Below are 23,429 nucleotides of genomic sequence, written 5' to 3'. Positions count from 1 at the left end.
GTAAATCAGCCATGCAAAGTGTGGGAAATCCACAGGAACTTGCCAGCCTTGGAAACACCATGTTATCTGATACCATCCAAGGAGGCTACCAAGACCAGGTGACTAAAATGGCAAAGACTGGCCCAGTTTCTCCATACCAGCAGCTATGAGTAGAGCTGGGACACCTTGCACCAGCGATGGGAGAGGATTCCCATCAGCAGATGGTCCCCCGGGAAGGCGTCCCACTCCCACTCTGGTTGGTGACCGCCTTTGACATGGGCCATTTTGTAGGACGGTTCCCGGCTTCATGGGGGCTGAGGGGGACGACTGCACATCGCTGCTCGGGAGGGCTGCGAGTGCAACGGCCTCTCCTCGTGCACAAGCTTTCTAATGAGCTGGAACTGGCCCTCTTGTTGGGCCTTTTAAAATAACTTTACGGAGGGATAAAACCAGAGGGCGTCTTCCAAAGTTCTGAGTGACTCTTTACTGAAGGAAACAAGCTCATTTTACGGCTCTTCGCAAAAACACAGCTGTTTTCATTCTTTGCCAATGTAAGTAGTTATTATTCCTTCATTAAAGCATTCACTTCACTATATGAAACATGCCACTATTACACAGGAAACCATATGCAAAGTGACCTTCTTCCAGTCTGTACATAGAGCGTATACCCACCTTCTTTTTCCAAAATTTTCCATGTTAGAAATAACTGAAAGGATTCCCAACACTTGAACAATTTATACCCAATTCACCCTTCCCTTTCCACTGAATTTTATTGAACACCCTGGGATTATTTTAGGAAAGATGATGGCAGTTTTTAAGAATTAATTGGAATAGAATGAACAGTAATGGAAAAAATGTCCATGTATATTCAGAATTTAAAATTCAGTTATTTCTACTTAGACCCCATTTGTGGCCCTTTCTTTTGGTTATTCTCATGAATTTTAATTTATTGGCAGGAGTGTTTGATTGAACGGGTAGTTTACTGGCAGGAATGTCGGAGGAAATTTGGGAGAGGGCTGTTTAATGGGGCACTTGCGGACATTTGCCTACAAATGGGAGTTCAAAATGTTTTGCCCTCCTATTTGGAAAGCCAAACACCTTTGTGTGACCTACCTGTCCCATCCCGCAGCTCAGCTTTCACGTGTAACGTGACCACAATGAACTGGTTGTGAACCAGACCCAAACTTAGAGTTTTTTGCAGAAGTTACCTGGTGAGTAATTTAGCAGAATGAAATCAGTTTGAGAAAACTGCAGTCTGTTGTTGGACCGTTCAAAAATAGAAAACATCTGAATTTGGCGAGGGAGTTAATCATTGTAAATTATTGGCCCAGTTGTACTATTAGCACTAATAACGCACCCAAATTAATTAACCAGAAAACTCTCTTGTTATTAGCAAATAATCAAACCTTCAGTCAGTGTCCTTCCAAAATAATAAGCTTTTACCTAACAGTGGCTGCTTTGGTATTTTCATTCACATGCTGTGAAAATAGGAAGCTGGGGCCTTTTCTGGACACGGTGCTAGTGCAGACGTTTAGTTTTTCCAGCATGAGCAATATCCCTTTGCTACCTCGGGGCGGCAGCTGTTGGAAAAAAAATAGAGAAACATCTCTTTACAAGCTAGCAAGCATTCGTGCTGTGTCCTTAACATCCGGCTAAAAGTAAAGAAGATGCTTAAATGCCTTCCTGAGCAAAGTCTTTCATCATCAAAGTTGGTCATTAGACTTGTTCTGGTGACAATTAAGTATTTGCTGGAAAATGGAGTAGGAGCTGCATTGCTCATGAGCAGAGGAGAAGATCACAGCTACTTCAATGCTTTCCTGCACCTTTCTGAGACCCTTTTCTGGTAACCAGTTTCAATGATGTTAGACCAGCGATGAACTGGTCCTGCAAACATTTGGCTGACAAAAGCCACGCTCCTGAATCTTGGGCTACAAGAAGGCGTCCAAGTCCTCCTGCAGCATTAACAAGACTGCCTCCTTGACGGGTGTATTTTTAATAACAAACACAGCCAATTCATCCGTACGGAGAGTCTCCCTGAGCAGTCTTTTATTTACGTAAGGCCCATGAAATTCCCCCACCTGCCTCGTGGCCGCATTTTGGCATATTTGGCCGGTGAAATGAAGAGGCCCCAGTTCTGATATTTGTCTTGGATAGAGGGTCAAGGCGAGGAGTCACGACTTAATATCCCACCGAGGCCCCTGGCACTGCAGGGTCCAGCCATTGACACTTTACCCTGGAGCACAGCGTCCCCTCACCACGCAGGGCAGGTGGAAATAAATCTGACCATCAAAAACTGAGTGCATAGAGAGCAGCAAGCAGGGAATCCTTACGAACCTTGGGTGAAATCCTGACAAAAACTGGCTAAAAGCAAAGTAAGGCAAAAAGTACCAGTTAAAAGAACCACACTGCAAAGAGCATTTCTGCAAGTCCCTGACCACAGCGCTCCTGCCTTTAAAAGACGCTGTTTTTAAAAAGGGAGAGACACCAAATTGTAGTCTGTAAGCTGAGTCTTTAATTTAGCTTTAAATACTGGAGCATCCACTTTCTGTGTGGTCTGACAAAAAAAATGCCCATTAAATACTCTGAAGAAATGAATGTTAAAATGAAATTAGTCTCCTGAAGGTAAAAGAGTTTCCTAATTATGTTTCATACCATTTTTTTTTCTCATCCAGATGGATGTCTTCTTTCAAAGTCTGACGGCCAGAGAAACAAAAGGTACCTTTCACTGTTAAGTAACTACTGAAGTTTTACCTTGCTAGATTATTTGTTAGTTGTAACTAACGTAAAAAATGCCCTGTCAGAAGATGGCTTTAAAAAGTGTAATATTTTGTTTTATTTAGCAACTACTTGGGAAAATTTAGCACTGAGCCAGAAAGGTTGCAGAGCAAGTAGCACTTCATAAATTGCTGGAGCCCTAATCAATACATATTGTCATCTAGTCAAGTCCTTCCAGCAGATTTTTCTTTGCCCTGCCTCAAAAGCGTATTTTATGAGGTTGTTACTAGCTTGTGCTGCAAGGCCTGGCCTAATGAATCTGTCACTGGCACTATTGATTGACATGCCAGTGTAAGTGAGACATGTGATTCCGATTGACTTCCTAATTACTGCTGCTGTGATGTTTCACCAACTGGTAAGGCCAGAGGTTAATAGTTTTGATGTTCAGCCATCGCTGGCTCTGGAAGCTGGAGTTAAACTAGCTCGTTGGAAGTCAATATCTGAATCAAGTTCTCAAGGCTACTTTAGAAGCTGATCAATTAAGCCCTGCTTGTTCCCCCTGTTGTTGCCTGACAAGAGTTTGATGAGTGGGGACCTCTAAAGCTGGCGGTTTAAGGTAGTGCAGGAACATTTTCAAGCACCCCGGGCAGGTGCTGAGATTTAAATGCACCCGGCAGCGTGAGCGGTATGTCAGCGCGGGCTGTATTTCTGCCAGCTGCGAGTCAGGATCTCACACTTTATTCGCAGAGGAGTGAGCAGGGTTGAGGTTTCCTAAGAGGCGCAGGTGACCCAAGCGTACTCGTCCTGTTGAATAACCCTGAGAAAGGACAGTGTATTTGGGACGTCTGCCTGAGTGTGCAGGCAGGCTGGAATAACGGCTCGGAAAGGCGTGAGCTGTCTCCGTCGGGCAGTCCAGAGCCCACGACCTCTGTGAAGTTTTCCAAGATGCTGCTGGATTTAGGGATCTTCTTGCTGCCAAAGGCACATACAAAAAAAGGGCTGCCCCAACCTGAAGGTCCACATGGCCCCGTCCTCTGCCTCTGATGATTGCTCTTAGCTGGAGCCCAGAGAAAAGAAAATGGCAAATACAGATTTGTTTGCCTCAAGTGGAGTCTCTCAATTTTCAAGCATATTCTCTCAATTTCCAGCACAGGGAACTTTCTGAGATGTAGCCAATGGCCTTTAATGGATTTCCCTTCCATGAATTTGTTTGATTGCATTCTGAAACCTCGTAAACTTTCAGCATTCACCATATCTGTCTGCAATGAGCTATAGAGTTTGCTATGGGCAGCGAGAAGGACAAACCTCCACCGGCTTCATATGCCTCTGTCTCTACACCTACCTCTTGTCCAGACGAACAAGCCTTTCCTCATCTGAGGCCATTACCCTCTTCGACAATCCTTCCCATCCTTCTCCTGTGTTTTCCTGTAGGGGCTTGGGAGGCCAAAATGCACACAGGAGTCACGATGCAGGTGTAGCATTTTTTATTCAGTGACACATTATCTCTTGCTTTGTTCTTCATTCTTTTTTTTTAAGTCATTCTCAGCAATCAGCTTGTTTTTCTGACCACAACCAAGCACTGAGCTGACGAATTCATACAATTATCTGTTACAGCTCCAAGTTTGCTTTCCTGATGGTAACAGGCAGTTCAGGGGCCTATGAACATGCCTTGCTTAACATTTAGCAACACCGAACTTCGTCTTCAACTTTATTGTCCACTCCCTCAGGACTGCAGAGCCTTCCGCAATCCTCAACAGTCAGCTTTTGTTTTTTGAATTATTCAGTAACATCACTGATCCAGGCTCCTCACTATTCGTACTCTTTTCTGGGTTATTTATGAATATGTGGAACAGCGCAGGTCTTACTACAGACACATGGGATTCCACTGGTGACCAGTGAAAACTGGCCAGCTAGTTCTGTGCTCTATATCCTAGCTTTTTTTCCATTAAATTAATCCATTAAAGTCCCTCCCTTCTAGTTGCTGTAGGAGATTTCAGTGTGGGACCTCATAGAAAGCCTGTCTACCTATTATCATTTTCTCTTATCATTATCTTTCTCCATATATTCAATAAGACCTTGAAAGAGCTCTTTCAGTGCATGGCTTCCCTTTCAGCATTCATGCTGGGGCTTCTTCTGCTCCAGTAAAAACGTTGGCATTACGGCTGCTACCACAGAGCAGCTCTTCACTACTGCCGTTTTAGATCAGGTGAGGACCCAAACCAAGAATCGCTTCTTTCCTTGTTCCCTGATTAATATTTCCATGCAAAAAAAAAAGTCATTTACAGTTTCTAAATATCCAGTTTTAGCACCTCTCCTGGCCATGGCATCTATGTTGTCCCCCATGATTGCCCTGTTCTCTGTCTGTACAGACACGCTGATCTCTTTTAGCACTTTGACCTCTTCAGCACCATTTTTCAGTATGCCCCATCCCGTACATGCTCCAGTTGCCTATTTTAACGTGCATTATTTAAATGGGACTTCATTTGCTTAGATTTAACCTCTGTATTCGTAAGTTTGCCAGCTTCTGCCCTATTCTCTATTTGCATAGAGTTTCCGTGAGGTCTTCCTCCAAGAGCATGCATCATCCTGAACTATGTGATTTTCCACTGCTGTCAGCTTTCCCCGAGTTTTGACTTGAAGAACTCCTTTAAAAACATTTTAATTGTAAGGCTCAGCTCTGCTCTGGCTTTGAGAGAGCCTCTCTTGCTTCTCTTCCAAAATAAAAAATAAAAAAAAGAGGGACACATCATGGCAGCTTGCAGGTAAAGTTTTATCAGAGCTTAACCTTCCCTGCACAGACACCCACCCTATGGGGAAAGAAATGCCATAACCTCCCTGGGTCTCTAGGCCAGGCTGGTCTTGCGGCCCTGAGTAGAAGGCTGAATAGTAAGTGAAGGGCCGAGTACTCATTTTTTAAAAAATGGATCTGGTCTAATGTGCCAAGTTTTTAGCGGAAATTAGTCATGCGGTCTTCATTACCTTGGGATAGACTTCTGCCGTTTCACTGTAACTGAAGTTACGGAAGAAGGCTAGGCAGGATTTGTGATTGATTACGCTCCACGTTATATTAGACAATATAGATCAACCTGCCAATATGAATTTCTCAGACGTCAAAAATACCAGGTAAAAAAAGAAAGATCATAAGAGAAGGAAAAAAAATCATTAGACAATCAGGAAGAGCAATAATTCACCCATATCTATGCACTGTGTACGAATAATGCCCAGGGGAATTAGCCATACTTATCGCTTTGTCAGACGTCTGCTGCCAGCAGATCGTGCTCTGTTCCTCCTCCGTCACTGCTCGTTTCCTGAAACGTTTCTGAAAACGATGACGAACAAAAGGATTTGAAAGGAACTCTGTGTCTGAAACAGTTAATTAAGCGCGATCGGAATATATGTGCTCTGTTACCAAATTAACTTCAAAATATATGTTTTAAGTGCCCTACATAAAGCTGCTCAAGGAATAGACTTTCTCAATAGCCTTCGTCTCAATTTTGAAAGGCCTCTTGGCTGAATTAATGGAAGATGACAGAGGATTGACAATTTCTTGCAGACTTACTAGTCCTTGTCCCCTCTGCTGGCAGAAGTGCTCCCTCGTCCCCGTCCATCACGGGGAGCTGGGAAGCAGGAGGGCAACTGCAGCGATTGTGGCACAAGAGCCTGAGAGGGGTGATAAGATTGCAGGCCAGGCTTCAAAGCTGCTTTCTCCCCAGGGATCACCCATCTGCACCATGCAATGAGGTGCTTTCTGGGGAGAAAAGAAAAAGGAAAAAAAAGAAAAAGAAAAGGAAAGAAAAAAAAGGAAAGAAAAAAAGAAAGAAAAAAGAAAAAAAGAAAGAAAAAAGAAAGAAAAAAGAAAGAAAAAAGAAAGAAAAAAAAGAAAGAAAAGAAAGAAAAAAGAGAGAAAAGAAAGAGAAAAGAAAGAGAAAAGAAAGAGAAAAGAAAGAAAAAAAGAAAGAAAAAAAGAAAGAAAAAAGAAAGAAAAAAGAAAGAAAAAAGAAAAAGAAAGAAAGAAAAAAGAAAGAAAAAAGAAAGAAAAAATGAAAGAAAAAACGGAAGAAAAAACAAAAGAAAAAAGAAAGAAAAAAAAAGAAGCATGCTCCTTGTGAAATAAGAAACTTAATTACTTCCAAAACAATTAATTAATTAAATAATTAATTAATTAAGCCTCGTGTCGCCCCTGCAAGGTAGGAAGTGATTATTCTACCCATTTTTGCGCAGAGGGGAAACCGCGCTGTTCGGTGCCTGGCTAGAGGCAAAGGAATCGACGTCGAGAGCCACATGCCAGGGCCAACGTAGCCCGGCCCGGCCACGGACCAGCCCTCCTTGCTCTCCTTCCCCAGCATATCTGCCCCATGGGAGCCTCTATCGTCCCAAGAGCTCTTGGGGCCAAGGCAAGGTAAGTCCCTGCCCCGATCCCCGGAGGAAAACGCTGGGTGGTTATGCCAGATCCCAGCCCGTGCCGTGGTCACGCTGGCTCTGCTCCGGCCAAGGGTGCTGCTGAGCGCGGGGCAATCCCGGATGGCTGCAGAGGCCAAGCCACGGAGGGTCGGGATTTTCCAGACTGTGATTTTGCATGCAGGTATCACGCCGTTTGATGCCCACGTGTTTTACTGGATCCAGGCTGAAACGTCCGCTCTGGGCACCAGGTAGTGAGGACTCAGCCCCAGCATGGCTAATCGCGTGGGTGCTAACTGCTTGCGGTAAATCCCACCACGGCACATTGCAAGGGTGGTTTCATACCAGTGCATTGATTTAAATCATGAGATGGAGCTGGAAGGCAGGGTTTGCCAGCAGAGGGAATATCTTTTATTAGACCAGCTCATATACCTGGGTAAAACCGGAGCAGCTCACAGGCGCCCAGACCCTCCTTCCCTCTCTGAAATAGGAACACCAAACTGCAGGCCACGTGCGGGCCAGCGACAGGGGACAGAGGTGTCGCTGGTCATGCTCCAGCGCTGTCGGCAGTTGCAGCACTCCGGCCCTCTGGGGACATCTCCAAGGCCAAGCTCAGGGCCGTGATCTGGTTCACGCAAGCCGTGCTTCTACATCTGAGATGCTCCAGCAGGGAAAGCTGTGTGAGGAGGGAAAGGAGTTTAACTGCACAGAGCAAGCTTGCCCTAAAGCCACAGAGTGCCCTTAGCCTGTTTCATTAACCAGTATAGACATAGGCGGCAGCGGGGTAAAGTGGCAGAGCCTCTCTCCTTCATTTTTCTTAGATGAGCAAACTCAAACCTGTGCTTGCATACGGCTGTTTCCTAAGGAAGCAAATCCAGCATCAAAAAGTGAGGATTTTCCATTATCACCAGGCTGCAGGAGATGAGGAGTTAATAACACAAAGCAAATGCTGGTAATAGAATTGCCAGTCTCGCCGCTACTGCTTTGCACACATGAGCAGACACGAGGAGGAGAAACATCTCTCCCGAGCTGGAGGTCTGAGCAAGTTCTCGCTCACTCATGTTGGTGCTGCTGAATAATCACCAGGCTTCAAACGAGCCCCAGGAAATCCTGCGAACATGCTCCTCTCTGGTGGCAATTGCAAGTGCTGTGATTTAGCTTCTTTCCCCATGGTCAAACCCCATGGTCAAACGGCTCTGCAAGGGGCAGGGGACGAGGCTGGCTCTGCTCTCTGTTTGGATCTTGCCCTGGAGCTTCTTCTTTGCTGGGGCTGTTGGAGCAGATGAGCCTTTCCATGCCCCCCGCTTTATCTTGCTGCTATTTGTTGGGACCAGCCGACATCTCAAATTCTTTCCTAGACCGACAGGCCAGGAAAATAGGTCATAAAGGCTGTATCTATGCTTCAGCCTGTCTGGACCAAGCAGACAGCCAGGGATGCTCCCTGGTCCAGGCTAACTCCTAGCGCATCCCCATGAGGTGCTGGGAGAGGGTTAGTTATCCCCAGCCAAAGGCACGTTCAGGACTGGGCTAATAATCTGACTTACAGTCGCACTGCAGTGCCAAGCAATGAACCCCAGCACTATTTAATTTCATAGCCACAAGGTCCCAAAAGTCATAAAACCTAGGTTTCATCTGCCTGAAACGAGGCGATGAGACCAGGATCCCTCGCCCCCGAAACCCAAACCGCGGTCACTCCCAGGAAGCTGTTATAATTCTGCTTTAAGGTCACAAGAGCTTTGCAGCGGCAGCGCCGGCGCTGATTTGGATTTCAGCCCTGCTCCCTTCAGCTCAGGGTACCACAGAAGTGGCACTGCAAAGGCAGAGACCAACATTTATAGGCTTCCTCCGGGGGATGAAATGTACCTACTGTAAAATACATTCAGTTAATTCTGGCGCATCATGTGCAGGAGAGCCGCGGGGGGATCGGCGCGGGACAGACAGATTTAGCTCATCTCACCCGAGTCAGGTGCTGCGTTGCTCCCAATTCCTAGCAAGTTAATTCTTTTTACCTGGGATAATTATGGCTCTGCTTGATCGAGCCCAGCTTAACCCTTCTCATCCCACACACCTGCAGAGAAGGCACCTCGGAGAGCATTTGCGCCCGTTGTTCCCCTCTGCTACGGCTTTCTTGCGTGACCTTGGGCCATTCAATTAATTCATCCAGCTCGCTTGCTCTCCATCGTGCTGATGTGCAAAAGCTGCCTGGTGTCTAAATCACACACCTCTGTGCTCCTGAAGGATGGACTATCAGTTTAAGACAGAAGTGCCACTTTAGGTCTGGTCTTTAATAAAACTGGCTCTTTTCTCACCACTGAGCCCCTCCTGGAACTGGGTCTTCTGGATACCACATGGAGGCATCTCTGGCTTGTCTTGTATTATAAGTATAGTAATTATAAGTATAGTATTTATAAGTATTATAAATAAATGAAAGAAGGACAGGGTCTGACCTCATCCTAGAGCTGCGCTTCCAGGAGAGGCTGCGGGAGGATTTTCCAAGCCGTTCCCTTTGCGGTTGAGCCATGCTGCCGGGGTGCTTGAGCAGGCAACGTGAGGGGTCCTGTAGATGGGCATGAGCTGACACCAAAGTGGGATCCTCACATTCAGGCAGACGGTTTTCACACCCTGGGCCCCATCCTTCTACAAGTCATCCCCGATTAATCCCACCAGCTTCAGCAGGGCTGTTGCTGCCTTGCCCAGAAGCCACCGAGAGCATCTCCACATTCCCTGGTCTCTCACGCAAGCGCTGTTCTCCGGAGTCATCTTCTGTAGCCGAGACAAAAGAAATAACATCTTGGATTCCAACAACCAATAAATTATTATTGAAATGCCATAACTGCTCAGCTGCAGCTGCAAGAGCAACTAAGTACCGAACTTTAATAAAATACTGTCGTTCAAATCAATTTGCATTAGAGTCAGCATTCTTTTCTGCGTGGGGTGCTAAGTAGTACATAGTAAATACTGATCACAGCCTCTCTGCTTGGATATCCAAATAGCAAGACAAGCTTACAACCCGATTTTTGCCAACTCGTTGCTGAGCTATCTGAGCAACAAAAGGGGCCAGATTCTGCTCCCCATTCACTCAACTGCACTTTTTTTCCATTTCAAAGGCATGAAAATGGCACCTATTGCATGTGTAGGGTTACAAAGTGGCTTAGGCCCTTAAGCAGATGATCATCTAACGGGATTTACAGTCGCACCTCTTGCAACAGAAGTGCCCAGCTCCCATTGGAGTAAAAAATAAAGAAATACAAATAAATCCAAAGCAATGGCCCAACGGGCAGCTTTTGTAACAAGCGCAGAAAATGACCGCATCTGAACTATTCTGGATCAAACACTATTCAACGAAGTCGCTCTGGATTTACAGGGGTATTTACTGAGATCAGAATCCGGCCCTATAAATTCGCTATCGCTGCTAATCCCGGGGCCTCCGATCCTGCTGAGGTATTTGGTAACTGCTGAGCAGCTTGCTTTATTGACACTGAAATAACATACCCGTGCCCTGCTATTGTTAAACTCAGCTGGTTTTAAAAACCCATCATACTGTTTGTCATGACTGACCTTAACAAACTGGCCTGTTGTCCTTGGATCTATGGGCAAGAAAGTTGTCAAATGCCCCCCCCTTTTTTTTTTTGCAGCCTTCCACCAACAAAAAAAAAAAAAAAAGGAGGACAAAAAATCAATTTCAATCAACATGGAGTGTAATATTATCAAATGTCAGATGCTGAGGCCGTGTGCTTTGAAAATTATCCTTGACAGCTTCTTGTCGACTTAATTAAGTGCTCAAAAAAAAAAGAGAGAGAGAAAAAAGGCAAAATATCTCAATTGCCGGCTCCCTCTCTTTGTGCTTCAGAGCTTCTATTGACAGCTCTGAAAAAAAAGATTGCCTTGGGGGGTTTTATTGATAGATCCTTGCCTGATATTGGAATGATTCCTGGGCAGATAAATCACATTTAGATTTGTTAGTAATTGAGGAGAATTGATTGAATAGTTAGGATGATCCCAGCGGGAGGTACCTACTGCTCTTCCGTTCTGCAAGAGGTTGTCATCAGATAAAGGACCTCTTTGGGCAGGATGGATGAAGGTCTAATTGTTTACATGATCAGGTGTTGCTTCCTCTCCAGCCCTCTCTCCCCTGGCTTCCCCACTCGCGCGTGGCAAATGTCAGGACGGTGAAGAAGAAGGCCAGAAATAAAACCAAGCGTTGATGCTCTTTATCACTTGGAAAAGCTCTAATTGTTTTCAGATCATAAATGGAATTTGGGAATTAGCAGCAATTTGGGCCATGCAGAGTCTTTCATTAAAAAAAAAAAAATCATGCAAGAATTTTGTCACTGCTACAGGTTTTTTGAACAGATATGAACTTTTTTTGCAGCGGGTCAGCTCAGGGAGGAGCAGGGGGTTGGTACACCAGGTTCTGGAGGGCTATAGACCCTGGCCGGATCCTCTGCCTGTCCTTACCCCTCCATAGCCTCTCAGGCAGCACCACCTTTCCCTTACCCTCCGCATAGCATGGGGTGATCAACAAGATGTAGTCTGCAGCAACTTTCCTTCAGGGACCTGTTTGAGATTAGGTGAGAATATCTGAGAATCAGGTTTTGAAATCTGAACTCATTTCTGCAGGTTTCCACAAAAGGGCTAAAATGGCCTAGTCAGCATTTCTCCTCTTCCACCCTTTTTTTTTTTTTTTTTTTTTTTTTCTCATTTCAGAACTGGAGAGATGATAGAAAATTACAATTTAAAAATAAACAAGAAATGAAGGAAAATTAAACTAAAATATTCTGTTTTCCTGTCTTCCAGCTTCATCAAAAATGGAAGACTTTGAGGGAAAGGAAGGCACAGTTTCTTACCTGGAAGTAAAAAATCCATTTTGGAACCAGCAAACACTTCATTTCAGAAAGACAACCGAGTCTGAACTTTACAGACCCAATCCTGCTAACGCTTCAGCCCCGTTCACTGCCTGCAGATGCACTTTAGTAAACCCAGTTGCAAGGACCAGCCAGCAAGAGCACGGTCCCTCCCAGGGTCAGACCCATCACCTCCATCTAGTGCTCTGCAATCCCTCCCTCCCTCTGGGAATCTGCTATTGAAGTGCAAATGGGTATAAACTAGCCATGAATAAATTTAGGCTGGAAATTAGAAGAAGGTTTCTAATTATCCGAGCTGCGAATTTCTGAAGCAGCCGCCTTTTAGGAGGAGAGGGTGGAAAGGCCCGAAGTGGATCAATGACGGTGTCGATTGCTTTGTGCGAGCATTTTGAGGGGACCTGCTGGACACTGCACGCCGTAACTCCAGCCCTTACGGCCCTATATACCTTTTGTCACTAACAGAAATGGTATATTTTCTTCTACATGTCTAGATGCCCTCCAGGTAGACTGTAGCAATAATGAAGTCCCTAATCAACACCCTGGTGTCTCTCAAACTTATTCTGCAGGGTTAAAACTCCTATTAATATAGGATTAATATAGGATTTGGGGTTTCTGGGGTTTAGGCTTTATTACCTTCCAGGATTTCAGACTCAGGTGGAAGGAGAGTGCGTCAGGGCGAAGAGGAAGCCTGTCTCTGTCCTCATTTTCTCTGTTGTTCTCCTTGTTCCTATCCCCTTCCCCTCGATGGATATTCTGCTCCTACGTAAAGGCAGCGTTTCAAATTCTGATGGAAGGTGCTTCAGTGAAATTCAGGGTGAAATCACGCTCAGCTCTCCAAATGCTGGTGTAATTTCAGGGCTCTAACTCTTACTACAGGCACAAGTCAGCACAAATCAACTGGTTTTATGGCTGAAGCAGGCACCTCGACCAAAGAAAAATTCCAGTCGCTCCTGATGGGTGTGAGGCATTTGGGGTGTTCCTTTGACCGCGGCTTTAGACCAAGCCTTCTCTGCATTATAGGAAGACCTGAAAAAGTTTAAATAGCCCTCAGGCACTCTGCTACCTGGACCTTATAGTGCTATGAGGAAAGAAACACATGCACTTGTGTACAGACACGCAAACACATGCACTTACTCACCACATGTGCATGCAGACACACGCAAGTACAGGGACCTCCTGTCTTGTTTGAGACTCTAGCTCCTGCTGAGGTCAATGAAACAGGTTTGGACCAAAGATCTTGTGTCTCTGAATTTCATTGCACCAAAACCGATGCTGGGAATATTCAAAGACACAGCTGGGTCCAGCTCAAAATTAAAAATTTTGCAACCAGCACGTTTCTTCATACCACAGCAAAGTGGATATTTCTTTTAAACAGGTTGCTCTTTTCCCTTCGAGTCCTCCCCCCCTCCTTTAAAGCGTTGTCGAATTGCTTTTTTCTCTCTTTCGCTCGTTCCTATAGCGGGAAGGGAATTGATTTTTGATACTATCCATTTTGTTTGTCACAGATCGTCTTCTACTTCCCCGCGCGGGTTGCTGAAATATCACCCACAGATGATTATTCCTCTCGCTCCGGTCCCCGCTTAGCCTGGGGCAGGGAATTCTTGCGCGGCAAAAGCGGCCAAGTAATTGAACGCCCGAACACCGGTACCTGTAGCCTGCAAATTCTAATAAACTACCGGAGGTCCCAGGAAAGTTAAATATTGGGAGGCATGTCAGAGCCGCGGTGTGATTAGTGGCGCTGAAATACAGACACGCACAAAGAGCACCCGCCCCAGGCACCGGCGCGGGGAGGATCCGTCTCCCGGTGTCATTCGAACATGCGGCAGCCCGGGATGGGGTTGCCGCAGCGGCTTGGCTTGCAGGGAGGAAAGCACAAACAATTCCATAGATAGACACGTGAGAGCATGCATATATTTATTAATAGGCAGAGACATGCATATAATGCCTGGCATGTCCACAGAGGCAATTTTTTTGGAGTTTATATGCACATGGTGTGCTATGCTACATTATGTTCTGTTGCATTGTATCACAGGTTGCCTGACTCCAATACAGCGTAGTAGCTTTGCCCTAAAAAGGTTGAAGCCTCTTAAGCTTCAATAGACAAGTATCCAATGTCCTTCCAAATCCTCTGTCTATCCATCCGTTCATCATTTATGTGTGATTTTAGCTTTGCATACAATACATATACTTGTGCGCAGAGATCTCTGTGTTGAAAATAAGGAAGACTTCCTTCTGCGTGTTGTTTTTCCACGCAATTATGTTGCAGAATAAATCACAGATGATTGTGCCCCAAAGATCCAGCTCTAGAAATAGGGGAAGGAGGGATATATTAATTGTGATTTCTGTAGATGCCTCCCTAGCAATTAACTCCACTTTTCCTCCAGGGAAAAAGGAAGGTCCCTTTAAGTTATTTTAGCACCTTTTCTTTTCTTGCTTGCTTGATTTCTTTCTTTCCTTTAACAGAGTGTCTCTAATCATTGCTGTGCATCATTATCATTATCTCTTATTATGATCTTTAGTTACTATGTCAAAGATAAGAAAAATGAGCTCTATTTTCTGGCATCCTAACACTTATTGATTTTAACAGCAGCTGCCACGAGACCTTCATGTATGATGGATCGCTGTTGGACTGATGCAAAAAATACCCACATGAATAAAAATATTTACTAAAGAGAATAACCAGGGATTGCATAACTGCATTTAGGACACCTTATCATATTGACTGACAGCCTAGGCAAGCTCTGGGTATGTGTAAGTGCGACGTCTGTTTAGCTCTGGATCACTGCTTTTTGTTACCTGGAGACTGTGCTAAACCCGCTCTTTGCCAAACCCCATGCAGTCCCAGCTGCTGGCTTTGCTGCCATGAGAAAATGAAGGGTGGCATTGCCCGGTGGTCCAGCAAAGCGGCTCTCACGTCCTTGCAGAGCTGCAAATACACGTAAGCCTTTTTCTGAGCCTTTTCTCCGAGGCTTAGGCCCCAAAAATGTTAAGCGAGTGCACTCATTTCTGTGCAAAGTCTCGCTAAAGTAGCCCATGGATGCACACACGTGCAATGGGGCAGCTCGAGCTTTCCACCACGAAACCAGGCCCTTCGCCCCTTGGAAGGACCTGGGCCCACTGGGCCGGGTCTGCTGGGCTGGGCTTTCCCCGCAGGAGCCACTTGGCAAGCGACTGTCCACGAGCTCTCCGAAAAGCCCAGCACCTGGAAGCAGCGGGGTTTTCTGCAAGTTCACGCTGAGGGAAACATCGCTCCGTTAGGTCTCGTCAGCACTGCGGCTCCCCGGTACGTAGGCTTAAATGCCGGACTATGGAGACGACGAAAGCAGGAAGGAGCAGGAGCTGTTTGAAGTGGGGGGGGGGGGGGGTTCACATTTAATTTTTTGCACCGAAGGCACTGGCACCAAATCTTTGCATTCAACCTTTGCATCCAAAAAAGCCCAACAGCATTGCACTGTGTCATAAAGTACGGTACTGCATTCTTTTCCGCTTTACTCTAGAGGCAACCCCAGGCAATCCTCTCTGAATTGCATCTTTGAAAAGGACCCCCTGTTTCCTTTTTTTCTTTTTTTTTCTTTTTTTTTTTTTTTTGAGGGGGGGGGAATATTCCCTCTTCCTTTTGCTATGTTTTCATCCATCTGCGCCAGCCTGGCAACAGGCAAAAACACACATATAAAGACATCTTAATCTTAAATATAATTAGATATAATACCTCACGCAGTGTTATATGATTAGTAAAATATATGATCATTAGTTATTAGATTAATGTGTCTACTTGTGTAACTGAAAGCCATTTGCAGCCAGAAATGAAATAGCTCAATTTGCTGTAATTGACTTCTCTCCCATAGAGATTAGCACACTTGCTGCTGGAGGAGAAGGTTTCTTCAAACGTGAAAAGCAGCTGCACGGAGAAGCTGGAGCCTGTTTGCTTTGGAAAGCCCTGGCCGAGCTGGAGGCAGAGGCATCTGAGGCGAGGTCTGGAGGGTCAGCAGAGGCGTAATTAGGACTGCCGAAATAGGAGTTCCTGCGTTTAGGGGGAGGCAATAAAAGCTGCAAGTGTCCAACTTTTGGGAGCCTGTTGAAGCTGAATCAGGGCCTGTTGCTGGCTGTCTGTAGGAGACTGCACCACGTTTCGTGCATCGGGTTTGCACTGGTGCAAATCGAGAGCGTTTCCACAGACTGCGCCAACGGGTTCAGAAAAAGTGAGCCGCAGTGATTTGCTCCTCCCGCTCCCGAGCGGGAGCCGAAGCCGACCACGTGCCTGCCCCAGCGGCTCCCGAGCACCGCGTGGCAGGGAAAGGCGGGCGAGCCGGGGCACGGCATCCGCACCGCGGGTCTCCGGTGCGTGCACGGCGCGGGGAGCTCCTCCCCGGGGTGCCAAGAGCAGCGCGACAGGCAAGCACGGGCGGCGGAGGCCGTCGGGAGCGTGTCGTTACCGGCGGGGCGTGCTAGGCAGCATGGTGCCCTTAAATTATCCGCTGACACCTCTGACATTGTGAGGTGCTGTGGGGGCCCACAAATCTCGACTTTCGCTGCTTCTCTCTCTCTTTTTTCTTTTTTTAAATCGGTTTTCTTATGGTTTTCCTAATTTATTTTTTTTTAGCCACAGCAACTAAGCGAACCGTTCAAATTGAAACACTGAAATGAACCAAGCTGAACAATAAACTAAAACATGCCTAGAGCAAGTTGAGCAATAAACAGGTTTTTAATTTTTTTTCCCCCCTTCCATCGCTGTGGTGTCTGTCTCTGATAGATGATGTGACAAAGGAAGAATCCTCAATAAATTCTAAATTCTGAATACTAAATCAGCAAGCGAGAGCAGAAGTGCACGAAGACAGCCCTGTTGGCTGGGGTTTACCAGCGCGGCTCCGTCGCGTGACGGGCTCGGGCTGGACGGGCAGATGTAAGGATGCACCTCACCTTCCTTTCCCGGCGCAGGGTTTTTGTCCATCTTGCCCCCAGCCTGAGTCCGTAACCCAGCCGTCACGGTGGGTCTTCCTGCTCTATCCTTGCTGGAGTCTCAAAGGGAAAATATTATTCATAGATTTTTAAGGCCAGGAGGGAATATTTTGCTCTGCTCTGACCTCCATTATAACACAGGCCAGGGGATTTCAGAGAGCGGTTCCCGCAGCGGAGACAAAGGGAAGCGAGCGGCTCCGGTGCTACGTGGCCTTGCGCGAGGCTAGAGAGAGGCTGTGATTTCTGCTAAGAGACGCCACGGAGGAGGAGGACCTGGGAGGCAGGTACGGAAGGCACTGCAAGCCCTGAGCCAAAATTTTATTGAAACCATCTATGTGAGGTTAATGTTGTATGCTTTCTTGGGTTTTCCGGGGGCTGAGTGCTGTAAACATTTGCCCTTGCAAAAATTGCATGGTTTGGGAGATAAAGAAATAGTTCTGGGGTTTTTTTTAAAGCATCGTCACAGTCTTTGCCTCGGAGAGACCTAAAGGTGAAATAATCTACCAAGGGATGTGATACCATCTGAAGCCAGATGCTGGTAGTTAGAGGACATGCGTTGTGCCCTGGGACGAGCTTGGTCACCGGGGCTCAGTTCTGCAGCCTCTTTTGAAGGTAGCTGAGGTGCGTTTTCCTTCTGTAGCACCTCTTATCTCCTGGCTGTCCTACCCGAGTTCAGACCTGGCAGCTTTTTCTTTTCAGACCGGGCACAGCCATACCCAGTGCACTCTCCTGGAGACATCGCCCACTGCTCTTGCTTCCTTGAGCTCTTAGAAGAAGTTGCTTGTACTGAAAACACAAAGCATCTTTGGTGCCTGGGCAAAGACCTTGGCATAAACCAAAGCGGTGGACCTGATCTTACTGAGTTTTCTTTGTAATACAGACAGGGAGACATTTCTCCACAAGTCAGGCTTTAATCTTTTGTGCAGAGTTTTGGCCTAGATTTGTTTTTAGCTACAGTTCAGCCTGCCTGCACCTATCTGTTTTCCATGCAGATCCCCATACAACTTGTTGGCATCACCCTCAACCAGCAAAACTCTTTGGTTTGAGCTGGAGAAACCCAGTAACCTGGCTGGAGTCTCACTCTGAATTATTTTCCTTCCACTGAACTTGCATCTCAGCTTGAAGCTGACACAGGCAAATATGTATGAACACAGCCCAGATTTGCAATCGAATCCGTCAAGCTGTGCATGGCCCTGCTGAACAACCCACAGCCACGATGAGCTCAAACTTAATAATTCAGGCATCCAGCTTCCAACCCCCACTTCATCATCGTGCCGGGCTGATCAGGCCTGGGGGCTCTCATTTAACTCACGAGAACTGGAGTCGTCTGAAGTTCAGATCCAAGTTTTGGTCTAAACTCAATCCGTTGATCCAAATTAATCTTTGAAACCTGCCTACATGGGCAAACCTGAATGACCTGGTTAAGCATAACCATGGACTTGCAGAAGAGCCCTCTAGCTGGCTTGAGGAAAATGAGTTCAGCCTAGTTTGCAAACTAATGAACGCATGTATAAAACCCAGCATTACAGCATCAGCAATTCACCAGTACAGTGACTATTACCATTTTTTCATTTCTTTTTTTTGGGGGGGGGCTGATTAATTTCTTCTCCGAACAGGGTTCTGTCATATTTCTATAACAAATATCAGTGCTGTGCCCTTCTCCTGTGACTTGGCCATCAGTGTAAAGCACGAGGGAAGCAATCTCCGAGTCCCTGGAGCATGCAGGAAGGGGTGCACATGTCTCAGGATCAATGGATACATCGGTCTACTTTTCCATCACATCTAAGCACCTTACTATGCTGCACGCAATGCCCCTCACCTGGAAGCACGGAGCTGCTCCAGGTGCAGGGGAAAGCTGGGCCACAGTGAAGTGTCCCAAAAGTCCCGGCTCTCCTGCTAGCCTTTGCTCACCTTCCTCTTCAGGTCTGATAGGTTCCCAAGAGGACATAGGAATCTGCAAAATTAAAAGTACCATATCCGCAGGCTATGAAATCAAAGGCTGGAGGACATGACCTACGATAAAAATGTCTGTGTGCCCGCGATGTCTAGCAAATGAAGCTATGCTGTGCTGGGTGAGGAAACATCACAGTCAAATTAAACAAGATAAAAGAGTAACACAAGAAAGACCCCCTGTTTCCAACCCTGTTTTAAGCTGGAGAACTGAGCCTGAGAAAGCGTTGGCATCACGAAGGACATCTGTGGCAGACCAGGGAACTGAACCCAGATATTCATTTCCTCCACCGGTTCCCTCCAACCCCTGGCTACTCAAAAGCAGAAGCCACCCTTCATTTTCCTTTGCCATCCAGAGGGCCCAGACAAGTGGGTGGCTCAGCAGAGCCAGCACCTTTTTATATCCTGGGATACATTAGAAGGAAAAGAATTTTTTTACGGAGCCACTTTCAGTAGGGAGGTGCCACCATAAAACACCTTCTTGTTCCCGCAGGGGCCTTTGCTTCCTCAGGACTGATGTCTTCAGTTCAGTAAAGGGAATCAAGATTTTACAGCTGCAGAGCTGAAATAGCTGGAGATAAAGAAGCTGTGAGCTCTGGTTCCACAATCTTTATTGCAAGGCTGGTGTATAAAAGAGAAGAAACACAACGTGGTTTGCAGATAGATAAAGCAGTGTTTAAAAATCTGGCAGCTAGAGTGGAAATGTCTGATTTTTAACTCATGGGTGGAGAAACGGAGGAGGTTATTATGAAACACAGCAAAAAAAAATTAAAATTAGATTAATTGCACAAAATGGGCCTGCCTGGGTAAAGGAGGGGGATGAGGTGATCCTGGATAATGTTATTTCATAAAGAAAAAGTCCCAGTGCCATAAGGAGACCCACGGGGTAGTGTGAGTGGCTGAGGTGGGCAGGGAGCGAAGCGCCAGGCACAGGCTGTCCTCTGCTTGCCCAGGACTGGTGGAGGGACACGAGGAACCTCCATAATTCTTCCCTGCCTCGGGGGCCCTCTAAGACGCTCTGAGAAATGGGCAGTGCGTGGCCCTTTGCTTCCCGGTGTGAGCTGCATTTCCCCAGGGGACAGGAGTCGTGTTTAAGGGAATGCAGGAGAACCGCGAGGAAGCCACCTGCTCCTCAGAAGGTCTGCCCTTCTTTCCAAGCAAGATGAAATAAATTCGATAAACTACCCGGTGGTGGCCGACGAAGAGCTTTGGCTCTCCAGCAAGCAATTCTGCTTCCCATCAGGTTCATATACTGAGCACATCACCATAAAGCGTCTTTAAGGAATAGTTTGCTACTTGTTACCACTCATCCTCAGACCACACAGACAATGTTTGCCTGGAAAAGTCTTAATTAAGTAAGGCTGGACAGCCCTTGACTGAGCTCCAGTAAGTACTGCCATCCCGACCACTTCCCCACCCCTGAGTCCAAGAGCAAAGCACAGTAGTGCTTTCTCCCAGCCCATGGATATCTGTGTCCTCCTTGTCCAACCACAGCACATTTTTATGTTCCCACATGTGCAGATGAAGGATCAGACAGCAGACAACCTTTCCCAGATGTTTAAGGAAATGGTATGAGAGCAGGGGAATCTGGAAGACACTTTCTGGTCCTTCCACAATTAGAGACGTCATGAGCCACAGGTGGTGTTCAATAGCCACTAAGGGAGCCTTATTCCAGGTATTCATCTGATCCCCTTCTTAATCGATTTAGACCTTTGGCTACCAAAACACTATCTTGCAATAATAGCTCTTCCTTATGCTTCTTTTAAGCCTGCTGCCTGGTAAATACATATGTTCTTCAGAGAGGAGAAATAGCGAGCAGCTGCTTCCTATTCCTTTTCCTCATGCCTTTCAGGAATGTGCATGCCTTTCTCCTTCAGCTGCCTTTTTTGAAGACTGCAAAATTTACCTTTTTCTTCCTTTTTAGGGGCCTTTGGTAACAGACCTTGTCTAAAGCTTCTTGAAAGTCCATGCGTGCCACCAGGGACACTTAGTGCTCATTGACTCCTCTGGGAACTCTCACGGGTTTGTGCCTTCTTTTCTTCCATGTTACGTGGAGGATTATTGTACGGGATGCACTTGTTCCTGCACCACAAAGATAAACAAAGACATAATTCTTTCTTCACCGTTAAATTTATCTGCTCATATTTACTGCTTTTGATTTGACGGGATTAGTCTCACACTTCACAAAATTTAAAGCATCTCTGTTAGGTGTAGAAATTCAGACTAACAACACAGGAATCAAATGGCTTAATAAAATATCCAGCTGTCCATTCCCTGATGGCAGTGGTCTATCTCTGTGAGCTCCTCTTGAGGTGCCCAACCCCTCTACCCCTGCAGGGCATTAGGGTACCGGAGACGAAGAGCGGCGAAGACTGGAGAATGATATGTGCTGAGAGAGAAAAAGATAGAAAATGCAATGAAGGAAGAAGCAAGATTCAGGCATGGCAACGCTCCATGAGTGGCAAAATAAAAGACAACATCCATCTTACAGCCAGACAGAGATTTAATGGCAAAAAAAAAAGATGAGGGCAGGTGGTAGGTAGGTAAAGACAAGGGCTGGGACTCATCTCACCTACTAGTAAACTCTTAACAGAGAGACACAAATAAAGAGTTCGTTTTCCCGGGTTCCTCCACAGGAGTTGGCACTTGTCAGTAAAATCTGATCACCTGTCAGAGGTGAATCTCTTGATTCATTTCTTAGGCAATATAGTTGGTTATCTAATTTAGGAATCTCACTTATAGGTTCAAAGTTGGGTAGTCATTCTAAGACATTAGCAGAGAAATGGGAACAAATCCATGTCAATGGGGAAGATAAGCCAGCAAAGAAGCAGAGAAGGAAGGAAGTTGAAGCTGAGGAGAAACATTCACCTAGAAAACTTCTGAATGCATTCATTTAGGGTTTCATGTCCATCTAGCTTATACTGTTTCCTTCTTCTAGCTCTAGTGCCAAAGGATTGCCTTTCCTACTGCTAATGACGTTGGAGGCTTTACTCAGTTGCTGCAAAGGTTGTTAATGCCAATAATAACCATGATAACAACAAGAAAAAACCCTAAAGATACAGCAGTTTCATGAGACGCACATTCTTTGACTGTTCCACTAACACTATTCTCCCTTTTCTTCATTCAAAGCTACTGATAGCAATAAACTTTCCATCTCACCTCCCTTCCAAAGATGATGAATCATGTGAGCCATACGCAGCATTACCTCTCGAGTGAAACTCGGCGGTTGCTTACCTGGAAACAGCAATGCATCTTCTGGTTGCAATTAGACTAAGGAAAGCTGCAATCGATAATAAGAGCAACCCACAACCTAGACTAGGATCCATCTGCAGTCAAGGACATGGTGCAGTAGAAATGTAAATGAAACTGAAGGAAACACCGAGGCAGGGCAAATGTAATTACCCAGACAAGGATCCTGGACACAGTGCTCCTTCCTATATTTCTGAAATCTGAAGGGCCTATTAGATATCTGATACTGGTATCTAGCATCCTCTGAGATGCCTTACAGCATTAGTCAGCCACATAGACTTGTTTTGGTATCTCGTGCTTGACTAAAATATTTCTTCAAGGAAAGAAGGCTTTTTTTAAGCTGTCAAAAAGGCAGAAATCAGCTTCTTCCCCTGATGATTATTACCAGTGGTTAACTGTCCTCACTGAGAAAAATGCGTATTTTCTTTCTGATTTGAAATCTCATGGCTTTAGTCCCCAATGCTTGATTCTCGTTACAACTTTCACCACTAGACTGAAGAGGCTTTCGGTACCCGCCATAACATCCAGGAAGGAGATATGCATTCAAATCAGTTTTCCCCTATATCTTTTTGTTAAGCTGAATAGATTCCTTCAGCTGCTCACAGTGGGGTTGCTTCTACTCTCCCATTTCCTTAAGTTCACATTCCTCACTAAAAATGCCCTGAGATTTTTAACAACTGTAGGCGAGGTCCTACAGCATGAGGACAGAGCTACAAGGGGGAAAGCAGGTCACTAAAGGCGTTGAAACACCAGAGGAGCAGAGAGCACTTTGCCCTCTGGAGCCTCAGCTCACTGATCCCTCATCACCGAGACATCACTTCCAGCCCGAGAATTAGGGACCATCGCGCAGGGCGAGGAGCAGCTCTTTTCAAAACGAGCATATAAGGTTGTTCTTGATGTAGCATTTATTGAAGCTGCAGAAGTCCTTACAATAAAGTATGGATGCTAAAAATTTGGATTTTAAGAGGAGTCTGGACAAGGTCGTGGAAGGGAAATCCACTGAAGGTCACTAAATATGAAACGCTTGCAGCACAGGCAGTGGCTGGGGGCTAGGAAAGCATCCACAGGCAGGATGGCATTTGCTTGCTCTGTTCTTATCCTCCTCTCTAAATACACAGCAGGCTTTTTTAGGTGTGCTGGGAGTGCAGTACAAGGTGCTAGAGCTGCTAATAACTGAGTTATGACTGGCGTGCAAGGAGCTGGTACTGCAACACTTTGATCCCATCCCTAAGTTAGTACTAACGATGTTGCAAAATGCAGAGCAAAGCAGCAAGACTGTAGTTCACCTTAAATCAGCTCAAACTGGCATCAGATGGC

Source organism: Dromaius novaehollandiae, chromosome Z (genome assembly GCF_036370855.1).
Source record: "Dromaius novaehollandiae isolate bDroNov1 chromosome Z, bDroNov1.hap1, whole genome shotgun sequence".
In the NCBI taxonomy this organism is placed as follows: domain Eukaryota; kingdom Metazoa; phylum Chordata; class Aves; order Casuariiformes; family Dromaiidae; genus Dromaius; species Dromaius novaehollandiae.
Note: the sequence above shows the minus strand (reverse complement) of the source record.